General features: G+C 48.2%; 1 protein-coding gene across 2 annotated transcripts in view; it reads right to left on the bottom strand.

The window, feature by feature from the left end:
- LOC138452876 (tetraspanin-4-like) overlaps positions 1–19,448 on the bottom strand; it is a 312,157-nt gene extending 292,709 nt beyond the window's left edge. The window contains exon 1 of one of the 2 annotated variants that reach the window (XM_069605227.1): positions 18,036–19,448. The gene's annotated coding sequence lies outside the window, so the exon portion shown is untranslated. The remainder of the gene's footprint in view (positions 1–18,035) is intronic. The other variant, XM_069605228.1, reaches the window with a different exon arrangement.
- Between the last annotated feature and the right edge of the window lie 5,268 nt (positions 19,449–24,716).

The following is a 24,716-nucleotide window of genomic DNA, read 5'->3' as shown; positions in this document are numbered from 1 at the left end:
GTGGACCTCTGGTTGGCCTGTGTTACAGCTTTTCCCCACCATGGAGCCCCGGCAGTGTGCCAATACCTCCATGCAGCCCAGCCAAAACTCCAGGACAGCTGGCGGTGATTTTCCCACCTGGCCTTCAGAATCTGTCTCCCATGTGAGTCCACCATCTCCAAGTGCAGCAGCAGTCGCAGGGGGCCCAGCAGGGACCCTTTCACAGAACGAAATTGTACAATGCAGGCCAGCCCAGACTTTCAGGATGGTCAGGGGTGCTGTCCCTGGCCTTGGTCGACTGTCCCTCATGTGGTTGGACCATCCACAAACCCAGCATCGGTTCCAGGGAGCGTCAGCAGGGTCCGACTCAGTTTGATATATGCATAGCCAAGATAGACAAGCATTACAAGGTGAAGGGGGAATAACATTTGGGCTTGTTTTCCATTTGCCATCAGACAACAGAAGTATTGTGAGACCATTGAGGAGTTTGTTATAGCACTATGGGGGTTGGCTATAAAGTGTTTTTGAACATTATCAGAAAAAGTACATTCGGGGCAAGTTGATGATCAACAGGAGAGCAAGAGGTCCCCTCGTCTAATGAGAACGAGCCCACTCACACTGAAGCAGCTATTTCCCATTAGAGAAATGGCCCTCCGACCTGCAGAGGCAGAAAGGTCCAACACCAATGGAGTCCATCAAGGCAAGCAGGGTCTTCCTGGAGGAGTTTGAGGAGGTCTCAGGTCTGCAGGTCAACATCAGTAAGTCTGAACTACTGAATCTGACCTTGGGGGCAGGGGACCGCGACACACTGAGGGCAGCCAACCCCTTTGTGTGTAGCCCGGGGGGAAATCAGGTATCTGGGAGTGAGAATTACGGCGACCCTTGCAGGGTGGTATGCAGCTAATTATCCTCCATTACTGAAAGGCATTAAGCGGGACTTCCATAAGTCTCCTGGGTGGGAAGACTACCCGCAGTTAAAATGGTTACGCTTCTGCGATTGCTGCATCTATTCCAGGCGATCCCACAGGCGGTGCCATCAAATTTCTTTAGGAAGATAAAGGCCCTGACCACCGAGTTCCTTTGGGAGGGAAAGACAGCAAGGGTCAGTAGACATCTACTGATGGCCCCCAGACAGGAGGGAGGGCTGGTGCTACCAAACTTCCAGCAGTATTATGAGGCCACGCAGCTAAGAGTAATTAGAGAATGGCTTCAAGAGGGGGAGAATATGCAAAACAAGCAATGGGTGGAAATGGATAGGGCAGTAGCGCCTCACAGGCTGGCAGAAGTGCTGTGGCTACCTAAGCAGCATAGGCCGAAGCACATGTATGAGAGCACCATAACCAAATTAGTAGCGGAAAATTGGGATAAATTGGTGGGAACCAGAGAAATTACAACCTTCCCGTCACCCTTTACGCCTATATTCAATAACGGGAAATTCACACCCGGGCTGGAGAAGGGGGCCTTTAAACAATGGCAAGAAGGAGGGTGCAGGAAGCTGCGGGATATGTTTCGGGGGGGAGGGAATACTCTCATTTGAGGAATGTAAAACGGAATTTGCAGTGAAGAAAGGGGAGAGGATTAGGTACGTGCAAATACGACATTCGGTACTGAATCCCGGAATGAAAGAGGCAGCAGTCAGGAAGACAACGCAGTTTGAAAAATTCCTCATATCCAATGACGGAACCAAGGAGCTGATGTCTAATCTGTACAGTATATTAGACAATGCTACTCCTAGGTAACAGTGGCTGTACATGCAGAGATGGGAGCAGAGATATCAGAAGGGAGGAATGGGAGAGCCTGTGGGGGAAAATCCCCAAACTGGCAAGAGCACCCCAGCTGCAAGAAGCATGGTACAAGATTTTACTCGGCTGGCACTACACAGCAGCCTGCCTCCATAAATTATACCCGGAAACATCAGGGGACTGCTGGAGTGGGTGCGGGATGGATGGCACAGCAGAGCATATCTGGTGGAGGTGCCCAACAATAGAGCCATTCTAGAGGGAGGTGCAGAGGGCGCAGGACCAGGCCTATGGGCCAGGAGGAAGCAGACCACTGGAACAGATCTCATTAGGAATAAAGGGGGGCACGGCCGCGAGAGAACCCAGATCTCGAGAAAAGGTGAGAATAGTCCTAACACTGGCAGCTAGGACAATAATAGCGCAGAGGTGGAAAAGTCCAGGAGGTACCTATGCTGCAGGACAGGCTGCGGACGATATGGGAAATTATAGCCCTGGAATGGGCGACGTACGCCATGGACAACAACGTGCATAACTTCGCAAGAGACTGGGGAGAAACCCTATCCTTTCTCAAAGATGACTTTCGAGTTGTGTGGTGCCCCCAGCGCGTAACCCATTTGGATCTGCAGTGAACTACAGTGACCCGTCCATTAAAGGAACAGACCAAGGAAAGCCTAGAAGTCGACTCTGGCCGGTGGGGGGGGTCAGGGGGATCAGTTGGGGAGCTGTTTAACATGTAGTAAAATCAATAAAATAAAAGGGTTTAAAAAAAAAAAGAAAATAGCCATACTGTAGGCAGAGGGATTCAATCTGTGGGGCGTGTGATCCAGGAAGGTGAGAAAAGAAAAAATAGTTTTTGTTTGCCTCACTTAACTGTGCATGGTGAGCCACTGGCCCCCCATGCCCAGTCAGTGTGACATGGCCACGAAACAGGAAATGAACGCTGCCTGGACGTGCGCTTTCCTGCATTTGTATGGAGCGTCCATGCTGTGTTCCTGCTGGTGCCACCAGCGTCTTCTTGCTTGGCAAGGGATGCTGCTTCTCGGCTCAGCCCTCCACACCACATTTGGAGGGGGTGACGGGGAGCAAGCGTTTCAGGCCTTTTCCGGTCCCTCTGCTTCCTTCTCACCCTTTGGACCCACAAAGGCAAACGCGTGGGGAGAGGAGGCAAGCAGGGGGGCCAGATCACTGCAACGCTGGTGCCCCCACCTTGGGGGCCACAGGGGGAGAGGAGGCGGGCGGGGACAGAAGAAGGCATTGCCAGTGTTGTACGATATCTGGCTCGCCCATGACAGATTGCTTGGCTCCAGCAATCCGCCGTGGGTGAACCAGATATCATACAACACCGGCCCCCCCTGCTTTAACTGACTGCCCCTCTGTCTGATCACACCCTCTGGTCCATGGGACGGCTCTGGCCAGGTCCGCCTCAGATATCTGGCTGGATCTTGGGACCCGGCCTGCCTCAGCCATGACCAGGCTTTACCAAGCCCCCTAGCTTTGCAGAGGGAAACTGGAGGCTTGTGACCTAATCTACACAGTGCTCCTTTCACCAGCCATCACTCGTGCATTTCCTGGCTCTGTTTGCTCATCCCGCTAGCTTTGCAGAGGGAAACTGGAGGCTTGTGACCTAATCTACACAGTGCTCCTTTCACCAGCCATCACTCGTGCATTTCCTGGCTCTGTTTGCTCATCCCGTTTGTTTTCTTGTGTCCTGAAAGGGACACCACGGAAATCAATGGGCCATGAACATCACTGTGGCAGGTGGGTGGGAGGGATCACTGTTGAAAGCAGGCATTCTACATGCTGGACACATTATTGTTGTTCAAATGTTCATTTTACACATTCATAGGAAAAAAAGTAATTTCTAAACTGAAAAACACTGCTGAAACTTGCGTTCACAAGTTTTCTTTGAGATGGTTTTTTTTTTGTTTTTGTTTTTTGTCTGATCACCACACCAATACTCTGTAATTTGTGTGCCTCTTGCTTTGTGTATCACAGGTGATATTTATAAAGATGTTATGTTCATCAAACGGGTTAATCACAAATAAATGCTTCCGTTGTGCTGACAGCAGTTATTAGGAAATTAAACCCGACCCTTTAAGTAATACCTTAACTACATGTATTGGGCCGTGGCGCATGTGTGAGAAACCATGCCTCTGAAAAATGTACCCATGGCTTGCTTTTAGTTTTTTGCAGGAATTTTCCATTGCTGTGAGCGCTGCACTAGTTCAGCTGTAATGCATAATTTATGGCACAGTAGCAATGTTTATTGGGGCGGGGGGAGACATCTGACCCTTCTGGACGTTTATTAGCAAAGGCCTTCCTGTTAAGGTGTAATATTTACTTTTTGTTCCCCCCAGTAAAGATTGCTTTGGTCATTGGTTTCTGTCCCTGCATTCCCTAATATTTCTGGTCCCTATCATTTCCTGTACATGTTGCTGTCTGCAAGCTGGGACTCTCTATGGTTGATAGTTACATTTTAGAAACGGAAACAGGTGCTCGTCTTTTAAAGGACACACAAAATGACTGCAGCATTTAGGTACAAGAGCTCTGCAGTTAAGAACGTATTGCCTCTCCAGAACACCCACCTCTAATTTTATTAGAGAGCAGATGCAACTCGTTAAAGCCTCAATGGGTGAAGTCTTGGAGGAAGTTACGAAGCACCAAGAGACGCTTCACTCACAAATCGGGACACATTAGGCAGGTACATCCCTAGCAAGCCCACTATAAATTGATGGTTTTGGGTACAGAACCGGTTCACAAATACTTGGTGCATACTAAATTTACTTTTTTATTTCTTCTTTTAGGCAATAACATATCATAGCACTCTTTAATGTGCTTTCCTTTGATTCTGACAATACACTGTGTGATTGAAACGATGGGTAATTTGAGTCTATGGCAATTCCCAGTGAAGTTAATTGTGAACGTATGATAGAGGATCTTGAAGAAAGTAGAAGAGAAACGCGTGAAGAAAAGAATTTCAAGGCAGTCGTGCTATCATCTCCTGATTTTTCACCATTTCTACGCCTATGATACCCAGCTGTTCCTCTCCTTTTCTTCCTTCACCTCTGACTTACATCTCAATCTCTCTTCCTGTTGTACTGTCATTAAAAGCTGGATGTCATCTCACTATCTCTCTATTAACACTGACAAGACTGAAGTCTTGTTCTTTCCTTCTAACACACTTCCTCCTCCCTCTCCCCCGCCTTCTATTCAATTTCCCCCTTCTAATCTTCCTATTTCCAACCATGCTGGCAATCTTGGCATTTACTTTGACTCTTCCCTCTCCCTCGCCTCTCGGGCATGCTGCTACCATCTCTTTAACATCCGTAAAGTCCGTCCCTCTCTCAATACAAATACAAATACAATACATACCTTCCATGCTACCAAACTTTTAATCTCCTCCCTCATCTTTTGTCGCCTTTTCTATTATTCTTCTCTCTTCTTCGGTCTCCCCGCTTCCCATCTTACCCCCCCCCCGCCAAATCCCTTTACCACTCTGCCATCCGTACCCTATGTCTTCTCTCTCCCCACGACTCCATTTCCAACTCACTTTCCTACCTAGGATGGCTTCCTTTCCACTCCCAACTTAAATTTCACTTCCTTTGTCTTGTCTTGTCTCGCTTCACGACCTTGCCCCTCCTTACCTCTCCTCTCTCATTCTACACCCCCTCTCGCTCCCTTCGTTCTGCTGATCTCTTCTTACTTTCTGTTCCCCCACCCCCTTGTGCCTCTTCTCGTTTCCGCTCCTTTCAGCTCCTTGCCCCCTTACACTGGAACTCCCTACCTTTTTCTATCTGTTCCACCCCCACCTATTCCTCCTTCCGCTCCTCATTGAAATCACTCCTTCATTCCCCTCCCTGACACCTTTCCCGCTCTCACCCTTTCACCCTTCTCTCCCTCCTTCGAGTACCCTTCTCTTTGTTCTCTTTATCTTTCCCCTTCTCTCCTAAAATCTGCTTTCTTCCTACTACTCACTTTACTCACTACTCTCTCTCCCTCTGCCTTCCAGCCCCCACTCTCTCTTCTTTCTCGTATGCAAATAGTTCTAAATGCCGATTTTCTGGTTTGATTCATGGGTACTGTTATTGCTTCTACGGTTCCATGTTTGATGTGTTTTTTGTTGTTAACTGTAAAGCACCTTGGATTAAGGCGCTATATAAAACAATAAATACAAATACAAAGTAAGCAATGTATTTTATTGTGCATCTATTTGATGTTGGGGGGTGGAGGGCACATATGACGTCCCTTCGTGGTGGCATTCCCTTTTTTCACACAAATTCTGCACAATGCCCACCACTCTTTTACAGCATCTCTTTCCTCTAAAGTAACTCTCTAAAGTATAGATGGTCTACTGATTTCTCTTATATTATTGGCAAAGTGATATGGGTTGAACGCCCTTGGGGACCGTAGTCCAGGGTCAGAGTATGTGTGCAGCTAGACCGAGTTGTGGGTAGCTGCATAGGGAGGGATTGAGGGAGGAAGCCAAGGAGAGCAAGAATAAGCAGAAATCCAAGAGGACTGATAGGATTGCCCTTAAAGGGGAGTCACTTACCCCAGTGTACAGCTCAAGCAAAATGCTTGTTGTATTGGCAGTCACATTATGAAGTTTCAACTTGCCTTTTTCATACCCGCAGCCAAGAAACTGTATTAAGAGACAGAAAACATTTGATGAAATATTGAAAACCGATTGTGATGAAGAGGGACTAATTGAGGCTTTAAAAAGAAAGGAAGAGGAGTAAAAGCAGCTACTGGTGGAATCTGGAGTGAACTACAAGAAGAAGATGCAGTGAAAAAAAGAGAATTATATTGTAAAAGCTGATGGGTGGAAACTAACTATTCCAAAACTTATTAATGGCTGTTCACAAAAGCTGGAAAACCTACGTTTTTTGGTAGGGATGGCTAGTGGTCTTCATTCCTTCCTCAGAACCTGCCTCTTACTTCACCTGGACAATTGAAAGACTAAAATCGGCAGATGTCTCGGTGTAATGTTGCAGTTCCCAAAGATGTAGCTGTGCAACAACTACAAAATATTGCACTATAAAGTAACAGTCAATTGTCTGCTACAAATGTTTTGTTGGACAGATCTAATTTGACAAGCTCAACTTTATCACCATGTCTTCTCAACAGTGTGTCCTTGTTACAGTATGATGGTCATGCCTGTTTGAACAGGGAAGTGACACCTACACATCCCCACACACCTGCGCAGTCATTCAGATTACAGTCTTTAAAACATTTTTTAAAAAATAAACTATGGAATTGGAACATCCCCACAACCGAGTTTGGTTGCTACGTCAGCCCCTGCTACTAATCGACAAAAAAAATTGTAGCTCACACGCTCCTATGAGAAACTGAAGATGCAAGTGCTCTTGTGTGTAGAACTATGTAGTTGATCTGGTGAATTTGTAGGTTGGTGCCAAACTTAAATGGTACATGTTTTTGTGCTATTTTGATTTCTGTTGGAGGTGGGGGGGTGCAGCTAATGTTTTCTTGGGTGTGGTGAATGGTTGAACTAATTGCTAGCTGCTCATAGTGATATTGGGTGAAGTGATCGGCAGTCTGTCATGCAGGTAGATCTTTACTGGATTCTGTTTAGGTCACTGAAAGTGTGTATTTTAGTGCAGTGATTTGTAATTGTGGGAGTTTATTGGGTGTGATGCCATGTTAGTGTCACAGGTTTCCCCCTTTCTCACCTGACTTCGATGTTTGCTGGATTTCTTGGAAGGAGTCTTCTTGCGTACGGTTCAGGTTTTGTACAACCCAGCGTGAGCGTCTTCGGGTTCCAGCGTGCGTTCAGCGTTCTACATCCAGGGACACTTGGAATCTCCGGGAAGTCCAGGAAACGAAGGAGGTGTACTCGGAGGCGGGTACACAAGATCCGGGATTCAAGGCAGAATAAAGAGGAAGGGAAGATTGAGGGGGGAAGCGAGGGTCCGGGAACCAGGAATCAAGAGTTCAGCAACGGCGAACTACGGAGCACATGTCTAGCCACTGCATGCGGTAGCGTTGAGACGCGCGGGGGCATGGCCTCTTTATAGAACGTGCTACGTCCGACGTGGAGGTTGGTGAAGAGCGTTCTATGTTAGACGGACATGTTGGAGGTACTACGGAGTGCAAGCCCTGTTGTGTCAAGGACCAGGAAGTCCAAAAGGGACGCGTCCTACGGATCATGACAGCATGCCTCCTCCGAAAACCTGTCCCACCAGGTTTTCCCCGGGTGCATGAGATGATACCTTCTGAGTAATTTTGGTGTATATAGATTTGAGAATGGTTCCCAAGTGCGTTCACTAGGAGGATATCCTTTCCACTCAACCAGATATTGAAGTTGACCCTGTTTGTACCTGGAGTCGCATATTCTGGATACTTCATATTCCAGTTGGTCATCCACAACCACGGGGTTGGGTCTGAGGGACTTCCGGGAGGACTGGATGTATGGCTTTTTTAAAGAAGTGTGAAAAACTGGATAAATCTTCTTCCAGGAGTCTGGTAGTTTGAGTCGAAAGGCCACTGGGTTTATGATTTCTTTTATGGAAAAAGGACCATAATACCAGGCAGCCAGCTTGTTCGGTCGTAGAGGTCGGGGCAGTAGTCTCGAGGAAAGCTAGACCTTATCGCCTACTGCCTAAGGGGGTTCTGGTCTTCTTTTGGAGTCCGCATACTGCTTGGTACAGTTTCAGGCTCTTTCTAGGTGCTCTTTGGCTTCCTTCTGTACATTGATGAGGGCCTCGATCCAAGAATCTACTGTAGGAACAGGTGTAGGGTGTGGAAGAGCGGAAGGTAGCACTGAAGGATGAAATCCTTGATTACAGAAAAAAGGGCTGATCCTGAGCGCCGAATGATCCGAATTGTTGTAGGCGAACTCAGCCACAGGTATTAAGAGAGACCAGTCATCTTGGACTTTGGTAGTGAAGCAACAGAGATATTGTTCTATGGTCTGATTCACACGTTCAGTAGCCCCATTAGTCTGTGGGTGATATCCTGAAGAGAGGGAGCGTTGAATTCCTAGTATTCGACAAAAGTGTTTCCAAAACTGAGAAATATATTGAGGACCTCTGTCTGATATGATCTTGGAAGGAAGTCCATGAAGTCGAAATATGTGTTCCAGGAAAATTTCAGCCAGTTCTGAGGAGGATGGAAGTTTATATGAAAGGGTGTAAAGTGAGCCATATGAGTGAACAAATCAATGGTGACCATGATCGTCGTGTATCCCCTGGAAGGTGGCAATTCCACAACGAAGTCTGTACCAATAATTTCCCAGGGCCTTGTTGGTAGCGTGGGCTGTAGTAAGAGACCCGCCGGTCTCTGGTTGTCATGTTTGTTTTGACTACAGTCTGCGCAGGCTTGTATGTACCGATGTACATCAGTCCTCATTCTAGGCCACCAAAATTGTCTTTGTATCAGACGTAGGATGTTGGTGACTCCACGATGTCGGGAGTGAAGGGTATCGTGGCAGAGGTGTATGATCTTTTGCTGCAAGTTCTGCGTAGGAACGACTAGACCATTGTCCTTGAATAGATATCCGTCCTTAGTTTTCAGGTTCCATCGATTCCTTCCTGAAAATTCCTTCCAAAGCTCAGAAGGCTGAGTTTGTATTCGAATGTCTTCTAGAAGACTGGTTGCTTGTGCCACGAAAATCATATGGGGAAACATCTTAGGGAATTACCTATCTTCAAGAGGTTCGTAGTCAGGACGTCGAGATAAGGTGACAGCAATTATGTTCTGTGTCCCAGGCACATGATGGATCTGGAACTGGGCGAAAAAGAAGGCCCAACGGGGTTGACGGCTATTTCTACATTCCAGAGTTTGTAATACTTGAAGATTTTGATAGTCTGTGAGGACCTGGACAGGATGTTTCGCTCCTAAAGTAGATGACGCCACTCTGTGAAGGCTTGACGGATGGCTAAGAGTTCCTTTTCCAAAACGGAATAATGGGTCTCGCTGGGAGTTAGAGTCCATGAAAGATAAGCAATGGGATGTTCCAGATTGTCCTCGAATTCTTGTTTTAGGACTGCTCCAATGGCGTAATTAGAAGCGTCCATTTCCACTAGAAAAGGACGATTTATGTCAGGTTGAGCCAGGATGGGTGCTTGTGTGAATTCTGTCTTTAGCCATTGGAATGCTTCATCTTGGGGTGTTGTCCAATGGAAGGGAGTATCTTTTTTCAACAATGCAATGATTGGTTGAACTATCTCCGAAAAAGAAGGTATGATATTTCCGGTAAAAGTTAGCAAGCCCCAGGAAGGATTGGATTTGTTTTACGGTAGTCGGAATGGGACAGGATAGTATGGCCTTTACCTTTGCATGGTCCATCCTAATTCCTTCTGGGCTAAGGACAGATCCTAGATAGTCAACAGAGGAGACATGGAAGAGGCACTTCTCGGGTTTAGCCAGGAGTTTGTGTTCACGTAGCCGCTGAAACACTGCCTTAACATGCTCCTCATGCTTAAGATGGTCTTAAGAGAATATTAAGATATTGTCCAGGTATACTATGACGAAGCGGAACAGCATATCAGAAAACACCCGATCCATGAACCGTTGGAAGACCGCTGGGGCATTTGCAAGTCCGAAGGGCATGACCAAGTACTCAAAGTGACCAAACGGTGTTCTAAAGGCGGTTTTCCATTCGTCTCCTTCCCTAATACGGATCAGATGGTAGGCTCCTCTGAGATCTAATTTTGTGAAGATTACGGCTCCTCTTACGGCTTCCAGGATATCTGAGATCAAGGGCAATGGTTAACGATCCTTCAGGGTGCATTGATTTAGACCACGATAATCAAGACAAGGTCTGAGCTCATTAGTATCCTTTTTAGGAACAAAAAACAGTGAAGCTCCAGCTGGAGATTTGGATGGTCGTATGGTGTCATTTTCAAGGTTGGTATCTAAGTATTCACGGAGGGCCTTTTTGTCAGGTTCGGATAAGATGAACATCCTTCCAAAAGGGAATCACAGCTGAAGGTTCAGTATCAATAGCACAGTCTTCAGGTCTATGAGGAGGTAGGGCCTGAACTTTGGCAGAAGAGAGCACATCAGCGTATTCCTGATAGGCCCTAGGAACCAGGATGATATTTGAGACTGAGTGGGCCTTGCTGGTCTGCCGATGTACCCTACGAAGGGGTCGGCGCCGAATCCAGGAGTAGGCAATGAGACATGCAATGTTCGGAACCCAGGAACAAGGAACCTGCTGCCCAGTTGATGTATGGGTTGTGCCTTTGTAGCCAGGGCATACCCAACACCATTGGGTAATGGGCAGACTTTATGATGTCAAATGTAATCTTTGGCAGAAGAGAGCACATCAGCGTATTCCTGATAGGCCCTAGGAACCAGGATGATATTTGAGACTGAGTGGGCCTTGCTGGTCTGCCGATGTACCCTACGAAGGGGTCGGCGCCGAATCCAGGAGTAGGCAATGAGACATGCAATGTTCGGAACCCAGGAACAAGGAACCTGCTGCCCAGTTGATGTATGGGTTGTGCCTTTGTAGCCAGGGCATACCCAACACCATTGGGTAATGGGCAGACTTTATGATGTCAAATGTAATCTTCTCTCGATGGTGGTTTATTGAGAGCTCTATTTCCTTGGTTTGAAGGGTTATGGGTCCTGATGAAAGGGGTCTTCTGTCAATTGCTTCGACAGGTTGCATGATGTCTCGGGTTTCATTTGGAATGTGGTGGTTAAAACCCAATCTTGATCTATGAATATCCCAATGGCTCCACAATCCACCAATGCCAAAATGGGGTAGGTTTCATTCTTGGATGGCGATAGAAAGGCCTGTAAAATCACTAGATTGTTTTGTCCAGGAGAGTTCAAGGAAGGAATAGATGTGGAGCAAACATCTCTCTCCCGAAGACGTGCTCCATCTAGGATCGGGATCTGGCGTTACCCGAACGCCGTGGAGGGGCTAAAGGACACTCTCTCACTAGATGTTTATCTGAGGCACAATACATACATAACCCCGTGTGGATCCTTCGCATCCTTTCTTGCGGGGATATGGGTCCACGGAAAGCCCCTAGTTGCATGGGTTCTGGTTCATTAACAGGGGCAGGAGTAGGATCAGACTTCGAGGAGGTCTCTATAGGAATTTTCTGGAAGGGCATCTTGGTTTTCTTCTTCTCTGCCTTCCTTTCCTGGATACGAAAGTCTATCTGCAGAGCGAGATCCATAAGGGCCTGGAATTAACCTGGGCGAGCCACTCTGGCTAGTTCATCTTTGATATCTTCATTTAGCCCTCTTCGAAAAAGAGTAAAGCAGGCTTCTGAGGACCAATCCGCTTCTTTAGCCAATTGTTTAAAGCGCGTTACATACGTAAGCATGTCCTGGGAGCCTTGTTGGAAATCAACTAGACGTTCCTGAGCACTATAGACCTGTTCTGGGCGGTCAAACATGGTCTTAAGAGCCTGTATAAATCTGTCGTAGTCATCCAGGAGGGCATCTCCGGAATTAACTAAAGGTGTGGCCCAGGTTAATGCATTCCCAGAAAGGTGCGAAATTATAAAGCCCACCTTAGCCCTGGGGGTAGAAATGTAGTAGGACTTAAAGGTAAAGTGGACTAAACAGGAGTCAAGGAATCCACGAAGGGTTTTTGCAGACCCATCGTATTTATCAACTATGCTGCCCAATAATATGCTTTCCTTAGTAGCGGAGTCACGGGACAAGACTAATTGTTTTAATGCAGCATTCTCCGCTTTCAGATTCTGTACTTCAGTCGTTAATTCTTGCATGCCGCGCATGAGATCTTGAACGGCCGCCTCCATGTCCGTACTGACTTCAGTTAGTTGGCGTCTCAATCTGTCACAGGTTTCCCCCTTTTTCACCTGACTTTGATGTTTGCTGGAATTCTTGGAAGGAGTCTTCTTGCGTACGGTTTGGGTTTTGTACAACCCTGCACAAGCGTCTTCGGGTTCCAGCGTGCATTCAGCGTTCTACATCCAGGGACACTTGGAATCTCCGGGAAGTCTAGGAAACGAAGGAGGTGTACTCGGAGGCGGGTACACAAGATCCGGGATTCAAGGCAGAATAAGGAGGAAGGGAAGATTGATGGGGGAAGCAAGGGTCAGGGAACCAGCAATCAAGAGTTCAGCAACGGCGAACTACGGAGCACACGTCTAGCCACTGCAAGCGGTAGCGTTGAGACGAGCGGGGCCGCGGGGGCATGGCCTCTTTATAGAACGTGCTACATCTGACGTGGAGGTTGGTGGAGAGCGTTCTATGTTAGACGGCCATGTTGGAAGTACTACGGAGTGCAAGCCCCGTTGTGTCAAGGACCGGGAACTCCAAAAGGGACGCGTCCTACGGATCATGACAGCTAGCTAGAGGTGAGAACTGAAATGGGGGCGGTTACAGGTTGGTTCATGGCATTGTGGGCTGGATTTGTAGTTTTGTATACTAAATCAGCAAACTTAGTTAATGACATTTGAGTGCTCTAGCAAACATGGAAAGTAACGGCTGCAAATTCCCTTTAGTACACTAGTCTAACTAGATTCACCCTATAGTAATACCACCCGTTTTACACACAAGGAATCAAAACCCTTTTCCTAAATCATTTGGAAGCAACATGAAATAACTCCTCCTGAAGGGGTCTGCAATAATTGTTCACAATTTCAAACCCATCGTAAAGTTGTCATGGGGTCATCCTGGAGTAATCCCCCCACCCATCCTGAAGTTGTCGAGGGGTCATCCTATAGTAATTCCCACCCCCATCCTGAAGTTGTCATGGGGTCATCCTGGCATAATCCCCACCCATCCTAAAGTTGTCATGGGGTCATCCTGGTGTAATCCCCACCCATCCTGAAGTTGTCATGGGGTCACCCTGGAGTAATACAAGATCATCACTGGAAGTAATCAGAACTCATCCTGGAGTAGTTTCTATGATAACTCTAGAGTCATCTCATTTAAATATTTTGGCCTATACACATACTTTGGGATGGTTTCGGATGATCCCCCTAAACTAGCCATAGGTGATTCTAGGATGGAGTCATTGGATGACTCTAGAATGATTCCAGGAAGATCTTCCTTTTTGACTTGGGCCCTAGCCCCATGGCGCAGAGGCTCACTGCGAAAACTCCAGAGTAAGCCAGGTCACCACTGCTAGGTTCCACCAATGTTCATATGGTTTGTATTGCTAACTACATTGCACTACTAGCCTTGCAAAACAAAAAACTGACAGGTTCATTCGGGGAAAGAAATGGACTAAGGAGCCTTAATGCTTTTGCACTTGCCCAGATTTCCAGAAAACTGAATATGTTGCTTGTAAACTGGAGGCGGACAGCCATCATCCCAATGTAAAAGATGTTCCGTATGTAAATTACACCCAGACACTAGAGCAATACTCCTGCAACATCTGGTGGACAGAGAACGCCTGTGTATGCACCCACCATGGAAATGGTTGCGTGTGCAAGTCCATTAAGGAATGCAGAATTGGGTTGTAGGATACGTTAGCAGAAAAAACAAAACAAACTCGTATGTGGTGCAGATGAATGTGGGGCAAGCAGAACACGAGTCGGTACCACTGGCTAATTAGCTAGCAGAAAAGTACCTCCAAGAAAAGTTAGATCTTAACAAAGGTGAAGTTATTCACGATCGCTGTACACCAGATATCTACACTAAAAGGTTTAATCAGGGGGCAGCAACTTGTGGATCTCCAGAAGTTTTGTACTGGAACTCCCATGATCCCCTGTTGTTGACTATAATGAGTGGGGCTGATGGGAGTTTTAGCTCTAAAATATCTGGAGGGCCAAAGGTTGCAGACCCCTGGTTTAGATTGAGTAGGTGACTCCAAAAGCTATTCCTTGGGGAGTGGGGGGGGGGGAATTTAACACGCTCTACGGGGGGTCCTAATCCCTTTTGCAGGGGCCACAGTCCACTCCTGGTATTTTTTAGGACTGGCGGTGGCACAGTGTATACCGAGATGGGTGGAGACATCCCAGTGTGTCTGGTCACTGTCCCATTACCTGACGGCCTGGTAGAGATTATCAAAGCCCTGGGAAGGTGCATGTAAGTGGGGCATTTGTACATGCGTTCAGCCATGATAAAAGCAGTACGGTCTCTGTGAGCGTGGTCACTAGCTCCTATCAAGGTCTGTCCTATATGTCGAGTCCACTCGGAATCTACTGCTTCCTGAGCCAGTCACAGAATCTCAGCGCACATTTGATGTGATTGGTCGTCACTGGCTGCAGTGAGCACCCTGACCACTTGGTGGATGCTAAGACTACCCGTGTGAATGCCTGAACTCTGCCTGTCTCATTCAAATACTGGCAATAAGAGTAAAGGTCATCAATTACTGATATATCCTACCTATCTGTCCAATTAAACCTAAGCATGCAAGTACTGGCAAACAGTGGGGACTAGCCAAAGAGGGACACTTAGAGGGGTGGCTGCAAATGCCTGAACTCTGCCTGTCTCATTCAAACACTGGCAATAAGAGTAAAGGTCAGCAATTACTGATATATCCTACCTATCTGTCCAATTAAACCTAAGTATGCAAGTACTGGCAGACAGTGGGGACTAGCCAAAGAGGGACACTTAGAGTGGTGGCTGCAAATGGAAAAGCGTTGTGCAGACGAGCAACGCAAAGCGGGACAGCCAAGCAAAGGTAGGCCCAAACTGTGGAAAATTGGCTTTAGAGTAGTCCTTTTGACGGGGGTCAATGAGTGCTGGAAATGCTTCTCATGGTTACAAAGCAGCTTGCAATCCTCACATCACTTGCAAGACTAAAATCATCCTACAGATATTTAAACCCTAAAACTACTCCTAGCCTCTGAACCTCCAGGCACCAATGACTGCAGTTACATATTTTTTAATTCTATTTACGTTGTGTTACTTGACATTTATATAGCGCTCTATATATCGTTGGTAGGACCTCAAAGCACTGGTAGGTTGAACGCCCTCGGGGACCGTGGTGCAGGTGTCATAGGGTGCTTGGGTGCACCAGTTATGTGTGCAGCTGGTGTAATTGCCTAATGGTAGCTGCATCCTAACATTAGGTGTGATGGTATTGATATCGGTAGAATGTGTGCAATCTGGCGGGTGGACACCAAGACTGGGTTCTGGCTGCGTCAGGCCTGTAGGACGCTTATGTGTGCAGCTAGGCCGGTTTGTCGTGGGATATAGCTGCGTTTTATTAGAATGATGAGGTGCAATGTTCGTATGTGAGCAGCTAGGCCGAACTGATCGAGGGGTGTAGCTGCACTCTAATTGTGTGATGGTGTAGAGAGTAAGCATAGTGAGATGGGAGGAGAGAGTTTGTGTGGAGTTATGATCTAAAGAGATCGATATTCTGTATTTCAGACATGCAGTTGCTTAATAGCAAATTAATAGGCGGATTCAGCGATGACAATGTTCGGGATCTCATTGAGCATAAATCATCGGGTTGCTAGGGCTCAATTGCTTCAGAAGGTCGCGGTTGGTATTACGAAAAAGAGTCATGTTTTTAGAGCTTTGCAGAACGTTATATAGTCTTGTTTGTGTTAAATATGAGGGGGAAAGGGAGACGCATGTAATAGGAAGCATGCCATTTCTATTGGAAATAACAGAGGACACAAATATAGCGGCAGCGGCAGTCCATGGGTAGGGTGCCTTCACAAGTCATACGTTAAAACAGAACAGGTCCGTCTTCGTTCTCATTCGAGAAGCTCCCACTTGTTTGCATAAAATGGTGTATGGTGGAGAATATACCAGGTGGTGAGGGGGTAATGCATATGTACACTAAGGGAACAAAACATAAATGAGATAGACATTTACGGCCTAGTGCAAGTATTGACACAGATGCAATGTACATATTCACAATCATGTGTGACATTATTATCATCAGGAAAGGCAGGGTGGGTGTTCATTTGAGGAGGGATACATTTGAGAGGGTCATCAAAATTGGGTGTTTGATTATTTTTTTTTTTTAAGAACGGTGAAAGGTGTGCATCCTCGTCAAGCATCTTCTCCGGATTCAATGCAAGTGCTACAATCCCAGCATGCAGGAGGAAAGTGAAGGCATTGTCATAACTTGAATCAGAGGTAGCATCCAAGCCAGACCGAATGACTGTTCAGAAACTTTGAGTAGTCAACCGACATGATCGGTGGATTTACCAGAGCGCTTTGGATTGGGCCCCCAAGGAACCTGAGAAACAGTGGCGTGGCCAGGACTGTCTTACAAGCGGGGCCTGAAGCCAAAGCCAAAGTAGTTGGGCCCAATGCAGTGACATTAACATCTGTAAATGCCCACACACTGCTGCCGAGTGGGCCTTTACAGATTTTGGGTGAGGCTTGCCCGCTCAGGCCCTACTCTGTCTACGCCTCTGCTGAGAAATATTAAACCAGCCCCTTCATTGGTTAGCCCCTTGCCCGGCTAGCATCCTTTACCCCACTGCCACTCCTCCCTTCCTTAGGCTGTGCTTACTCCCAAATGCATTAGAGATATCCGTAGGTTGCACTGACAAACCCACCAACACCAACTCCGATCTTAGCCAATTTGTATTTTTGGGAAAAGTACCTGCAGTACACTCCTATAAAACTCCACCTCACACCTACTTGTGCGTAATAGTGTGCCATAATGTGACGCAAACCATGTGGTATGTAATGAAAGCATTGGTAGATAAATCTCTCCTTCTGAGATAGCAACTCTAAGCAGAGCCCTTGTTATTGTGGAGCATGGGGACTGACCATGGCTCCTGGGCTTCCCCTCCATTGTTCTCAATATCCTGAGTCTGTTCTGTAAATAAACCACGAAGGAGTCTTCCATGGAGGCAGGCGTCAGTCCCGGACCTGTATGTCTGGGTTCCCGTGAGCACAACTCGAGACATATAGCTTGCAGCTTCTGGGCAGACAAGCTCAAAAGCTACACCATCAACTGGGAAGGTTTATCTTGTGTTTCTGGTTAATAGAAAGAGCAACATTTGTTTTAATTTGTTATTAGCGTTTGGCTTGTTTAACAAACCTTTCGCTCACCACAATATAAAAAAGTTGCAAGAGAATGAAATGCAAATACTTAATGTACATTAATAATCATTAGATACAAACACTGCATTACAACAATCAAATAGATTTCTACACCAAGTGCTATAGACAACCACATGCCGAGTGAGCCTCAACACAGCATCGCGAGCGACATGTCACCAAACAGAGGTCCAGAACCTCCACTACAGGCCCTGTGTGACAAACAAGCGCCCTTCGATGTTGACCATACAGGGACATAGCTAATTCTGCACCACCACAATAGCATACTGACACACCTTACCTTCACCTGCGACCCACGCCTCCTCCCTGCACAACCCCATCACCAAACCCTCAGTGGTCATCCAACCCAAACAGGGAAGAGAAAGAAACATGGATTACCTTGTCAAGCCGACCTCCAGGTCCCGGTGAAGCCTTAGCCCTTATCCCGCTTGCGTGCGGCTCTAAAAACCTCTTGATCTTGCACAGACACCAAGGGTGGCCCCTGACTCGACACAAACCAAGTGTAGAGTCTCGAAGATTTTCTGCTCCTCTGTACCCAGAACAGCCCTAGAATCTCACAAATCCTGCTCAGGCCAGATGTAGTGTCTCTAAGATTCTCCTGTACTCTATTCGGACCAGCTGTAGAGTCTCACTGATTCTTTTTTACTCTGTAGTTAAGCCGGTGCTGGATCATCCCAGACTCTACCGCCCTATGCTCTGCTCAGACGAGCTCCAGAATCTGATATGCGATCCTCTTGTGTCTTCCTTCAAGTCCGGAGAAGCTCCTCACAGTGTCTTTGGTTGGGATCTGTTGCTGTAGAAGCTGTCGGGTGTCTCGCTGTCTGTTCCCTTTGCCTCTAGAATGTGCTAGAGAGCAACGACCTTCCACTGCAGCTTGGGGCGCAAAGCAGGAGCCAGGGTTTCTTCTCTGTGGCAGGGAAACAGTGGAGGCAACAGTTTCTTCTCTGCGGATATCACAATCTATCCTCTGCCTGTGGCAGTGACCTCCAGACCCTGTGCCGTGGTGGCAGCTGGCGTCAGTGTATCTGCCCAGTATCAACTCGTGAGAATAAGCACTCCTGGTTTCAGCATCCCTTGTACCTCAGATTTTCAGGGTGTCCACTCCTGTTCAGGACCCAACTATTAGCCCAATGCCTGAACTCAGTCTCCCAGTCCTCCGTACTCTCGAATCCACAGCCCCCCAAATGAATGAATGTAACTCAGGGCTCCTGACCCTATGTTTCTGCTCATCGAGGCCTGTGCTCTGGGCTCCTAAACGTCTGGTCCTCTCAGCAGAGTGTGGGGCTCTCAGCTCGTAACTCTTTACTCCCAAATCTCTGGTCGTCTGCCTGGAGACTCTGGGCTGCTAAATGTCCGGCTCTCTGCCTGTGTGACTGAGCCCCCAAGTCTCTGGTCCCCTGCCCTGTGACTCCGAGTTCCCTAGTCTCTCGGTGCGCTGCTCGGAGTCTCTATCCCTGTGCTCTTGGGCCCGAGATACCGCGCCTCGTCTTCTGCTCCGCTATCTCTGAGTAAGGCTGGGACTTCCTGAGACTCAGGTCACTTTGCACCTCTTACTCCGTGCCACTAAATCTTTGATCCTCTGCCGCGAGAGTCTCTGGTCCCGAGCCCCTTGTTGGACCCGGGCTCTCGTCCTCTGCCCCCGTTGATCAGAGCGCCTGGGTCGTTGATCCTATGCCCCGGGTCTCTGGTCCTATTTTCCTCTGCCTTTGGCTCCCGGTGTTTGGATCCTCGGATGCCGAGTTTCTGGCGTCCTCGGCTGGAACTGTTGCACTTCGGGGTCCAAGCTCATGTGACGGAGAGGGAGGAAATGGGAGGAGCCGGTGTAATGTGAAAAATGTGTGCAGCCCTCTGCAGCCAGGGCTCTGGAGGGGGAAGAGAAGGGCGGGCCGGGGCCGGGGCGGGGGGGCTGCCACAGTCTGTGCAAGAGCAGGGGGTCGATGGTGTGTGTGCAAAAGCTGTGGAATGGCCCTTTCCATACGCTGCGTGTGTACGCATAGCGGCGGGCTTATGCTGTATTTGCATACGCTAAGCGGTGGGTGTATAATTTATTCCGTATGAATTTACGCCTCGCATTTCAAAAGGGCTTTATAACCCGCGTGGATACGTTCTCTGGGTGGCGGGGCGGACACACGTGGTTGACTCTGTGTTGTTAGGTTATATGTTTTCTTTTTGCTGCGCCAAATCACAACCGTAGTACAACAAATCTGCATAGTGTATGTGCAAAACAGCTGTTATACGGTACACGGAAAGCTGGGGGGGGGGTTAGCATTGCCTAGCAAGTGCCTATCTTATACACAAGTGAAAACATGCTTGTTTTTCTCGGGAGGATAGCTCAGCGGCAACGCGCTCGCCTTGGAAGCAAGAAGACACGGAGCAACACAGGTTCGATCCCCGGGTCTGCGCTTAGAAACCTCTGGGTATTAAGCGTGTTATAAATAACCTATCATAACTTCAGGGGCTGGCCAGCCCCCGGAGGGGGTGCTGGAGGGACAGCCTGCATAGTGGGCCGTCCTGGCCCAACACCCCCAGGGGGTAGCTAGCACCACTCATCCTTCCTCAGAGGAGGAAGGTGCATCCCCGGTCCCAGCCACATCCAGCTGGGGCTCCAGGGAGCAGTTATAAGGCAGGGGGCTGCTGGCTGCATTCGTTGTTGCCCGCAGTGCCCAGGCAGCTGCATTGGAGACCTGCACCCGAGTGATGGTAATACACGTAGGTGGAAATGACATTGCCACTATTGGGACGTGCCCTCGATTTGTCCAGATACAAGTGGCTCTGTGCATCTTGGCACAGGAAATTGCCTGGTACAGACATAGGGCCTCATCACGACTTGGGCGGTAACAGTAACGCTATTAGCCGGGCGGTATTAGCCCTACCGCCGAACTTCCTGGCGCTAATAGCGCCGGATCACGAGTTTGCCGGTAATGTAAGTCCCCATTCCCCACTGAGCCCATTCGGGAATGCCCCATTCCCCATTGGGCTCAATGGGGAATCTTCGCGCTAATACCGCCAGCGGATTTCCCGCCGGCGGTAATAGTGCACATTTTCGGCGTTTTTCCCCCCAGCTCAGAGCTGGGGCGAAATCCACTGAAGCCCTGATTCGGCGGACCCTTAAATCCGGCGGTAATAACGCTACCGCCGGATTTAAGGGTTACCACCGAAGTTGTGATGAGGCCCATAATTTGGTCCCAAGTAGCGCCCAGAGTGAAGTGGCAGGGTACAGCATCCCACGCAGGGATGGAAAAATCTAGAAGGAGGTAGAACAGAGGCATTGAAAAATTAAGAAAGCTGAGGGCTTGGGTTTTATTAGACACTGTTGCTTGGATTCGCTCCCTTCCCATTATGATGCTGATGGGGTGCATTTAACTGACAAGGGGAATTATCTCTTCCTCGCAGCAATACTGGGGACAGTGCTGTTAAAGGCCGGTTGCAGTTAGGTTCCCTGGTAAGTATGACTTTCTGTGATTGGGGCAGCTGGTCCTATAGCACACAGAGCCTGCTGACGCAGGTTCGAATCCAGGCAGGGCCAAACTCAGCCTTTTATCCTTTCGAGGTCTATAAATGAGCACCACACACCGGGTAATAATAAGCAGCGCTCAGATCCCTGAGGGTTCGTAGTGCTATATAAATGCTAAATTATTATTATTATTATTATTATTATTGGGGGCAGGAGGGGAGCACCCCCAAAGCGTGGCAGAGTTACGGGACGGTCCTAGCCGGGGAGGAGTTTGACACTGCAGTTTCGGCTGTGGGCAGTTCCCGGTGGCCGCACTCGAGCCAAATTCGGACAACGGGCCCTGAGTCCCTTATGGACAGGTGAGACTTCTCGTCAACGAGATTCAGTGGTCCCGGAAAATTACTGCTTGGCAGTTTACAATCAGAAGTGGACGTCTGCTACTCTGCAAACCGGAAGTGGCAAGTGTCCCTGGGAACTATAAAATGATGACAAACCTGACAAACCAATGGGCTACCTTAGAAGCCTAAGGAGATGTGGCTGGGACCACCCCGAAAGTGTTGTATGACTCTAATAAATGTGATCTTGTGTTTCCAAATATACACCAGTTATCCTTGTGGTTATTAGGTAGTATGTAGCCATTGCATAGATGTCTTATACCCTGGGGAAAGGGTGGGGGGCAATAGGGGATGGCTTCGCTAAGTGCAAGGAATGGCTGTGAGCACACACATACTGCTTGGTAGTGCTACTACTTGAAGGCACACTTGCTGAAGACAGTTTTATCACAAAAGTAGTGCTTTTCAGCTGCAATTAAGTCATTAACTTTAAGAAGACTGCTTGGAAATGGCACTGGCATATTAAACCACAGAAAGTTTGATGATCACTGATTGATAGACATAGCTAGCCCAAAGAGATCCCAGGAGGATGTGTCATGAACCGAGGCTTCCTCCCCCAACTACTCATCTGGATCTTCTGGGAAGGAGTCTTTAGGGTTGGCCTCGGGCTTCTTCTGATCCTTTCTCCTTGAGGGAGTCTTGTCCTTTGGAGTTCGGACCTTCTTATCGTGTAGGTAGGGTCTGGCCCCTCCGGAGGCCACCTTGGCAGAGATGTAACTCTGACCTCGGGGATCCCCAGAGGGCCAGTCCTAATTTCCAGGGAAAAAGCACAAATGCAGAAAAAACACTGTTTCCGGATGGGTTCAGATGGGGGGTAGTCGGTTCCTCTCAATCGAAAAGGAAGGCTTAGCTTCTCCACACCAAAGAGGAATACTTGTAGAATAGAAGTCAGATTCATCAATTCTTCAGGCTGCTGGGAGTAAAAACTGCATAGAACTCCCAAAGTTCTCCTAATAGAATGCAGATAAGAGTAAAGGATATAAGGTGAAAAAGGCAACACCACGTGATAAGAAGAAATTATGACAAAAAGAATATCCTAAACAGTTTAGGCAAGGCTGACCGAAAAAGAAAAATAGAAAAGTAAACGGATCTAGTCTGATTGAGTAAAGGCAAAGTTTCCCAGGGTGAGGTCAGAGCAACAGGGTCCCAAACCTGTGAAGGGCTAGGCAGCGCTGATAGAAGTAAGGATACCGGCACCCACAGTTCAAAATAAAATAAAAAAGGATAAGCTGAGTGGCGAAAGGAACAGGAGCAAATAGGACTAACTAAAGGCAAAAGCACTGAACAGGCGGCGCCGAGACACCAGGAGTGGAAAGATGAAGAATTATAAGGTGGGAGAGAAAATAGAGCAAGCAAACAAAAGAGGCACGGCAGGTAGGAGGAGGGTGACTAGAGCAGGAATCAAGGCGGTAAGTAGATTTGCTGAAGGCACAGAAGGATCCAAGAGGAAACTCCAACACACGAACCGAGCGTTGACAAACAGATACAACGCACCGGCTTGTGGGAGGAGCCAGCCTCTGTCATGATCTCTGCTTCCAAAAGATCAGGACTTACCCGACTCCCTTGGAAGCAGACCCATAACCCCGGTTCCGAATGCCAGCCAGTCCCAATTGGGACCTTTTGGACCCTGTCCTGGCGCCAGTGGCACCAGGCTCATAAAGATGCCCAGTCCCAGCGCTGGAAGCGCCGGGCTCATAATGCTTGGGTGGACTTACCTGCAGCAGACCATGCTGCTTACTTACCTGCCAGTTGAACCCCTGATCCTCTTCTGTTTGGGACTACTTTTCCTGTTGGGTGGGGCAGGAGCCACTCCCTATGTTCAGAACACTGGAACTCTTCTGGAAAGCAGGAACTCTTTTCTTACCTAGGCGTGGCTGTGGAAGGAGACATCTAAGCACTACAGGAGGCTATTTAAACCACACCCGATGGATGAATCTTGCTTTGCGTTATTCTGCATTCTCTGCAGCAGAACGCTCATCGTGTCTTCTGCTTCTGATCCTGGGCCTAAGGGAACAAAGGCTTACCATCCTGGAATCCAGTCTTCAGCAGCACCTGTAAAGACAAAGAAAGAACAGGTTAGCACTACGGTCTTCAGTGGCAGCGCATCTCTTACCTGGTCCATCGGCTGTCACCAACGCCTCGCGCTGCATTCCGGCATCTGAAAGACAAAGGCTTACCTACTCTTTGCATGCTCCGGAGGTCTTCACACTGCATTCCGGCATCTGAAAGACAAAAGCTTACCAGCTCTTCGCACGCTCCGGAGGCCTTCGGCGCTGCATCCCGCATCTGAAAGACAAAAGAAGGTGCGTTTAAAGACATTGGGCAACTTTATTACTCACGTGCCATTACTCCTTCCCACGCCGAATCCAGTGGGTATTCCAGCACCCTTCAGCTTCTCTAAAGCTCCGAACTTGTACCTGCAAGATAAAAGGGACAGTTAGTGCGCATCGTGAAGCAGGCTACAAGCGCTTACTTACGTGCTTCCAGGCGCTTCTATTCCTCACGCGGGTTCGATCCTCAACTCTCATCAGCCCGCCACCCGCCATCGCCGGAACCCTGCAAAACAAGAGATAGCATTACAAAAGACTTTTAAGACATTTGAAGTGCCCAGAACTTACCGTTCGTGCAGTTAACGACGGACAGCAGTCCTCTGAGGTCAAGAGGCCTGCACCCTTATCCAGTGAAGAAACTGGTTACGGCACCCTGCCCCGAGGCAGATGGAGAGCTCGGCGTTCACTTACCTAAGACATCTTACTCTTCGAGTCAGACATACAGTGCACAGAGGTCCAGCCCAAAGAGCCAACCGTGTGTTACACATCACCTTTGAAGATACAGCATTCACCCAGTCAAGACCGGCGCCTCTGCGGGAATCAGGTGAGCGTTACAGAACGCAAAGCCTACCGCAAAACTCCCCCCAGGCGCTATGGAAACCTCGGATACCGACCAGCTAGCCCAGTTACTTGGGGAACTAAGAGCAGAAGTGCATGCAGCCTGTCAGGAAACGAATGCTCTGAGAAGGGAACTGATTATTTCCAAGGAGCGAACAGACGATCTCGCTAGACAATTGCTACAGTCACAAGCCGGACAAACTCCGTAACCCGCATCAGGGGCAAATCTTCCTTCAACATCCTCTACGAACCCAGTGCAGATCAACCTACCTGGGAATGTACCTCTGGCTCCGCCCGAACGATTTTCTGGTGACCCAAAGAGGTT

This window comes from Ambystoma mexicanum, chromosome 1p (assembly GCF_040938575.1).
Source record: "Ambystoma mexicanum isolate Mex_15411 chromosome 1p, UKY_AmexF1_1, whole genome shotgun sequence".
Lineage (NCBI taxonomy): Eukaryota > Metazoa > Chordata > Amphibia > Caudata > Ambystomatidae > Ambystoma > Ambystoma mexicanum.
The sequence above is the reverse complement of the archived record's forward strand: the minus strand, read 5'-3'. Positions and strand labels throughout refer to the sequence as shown.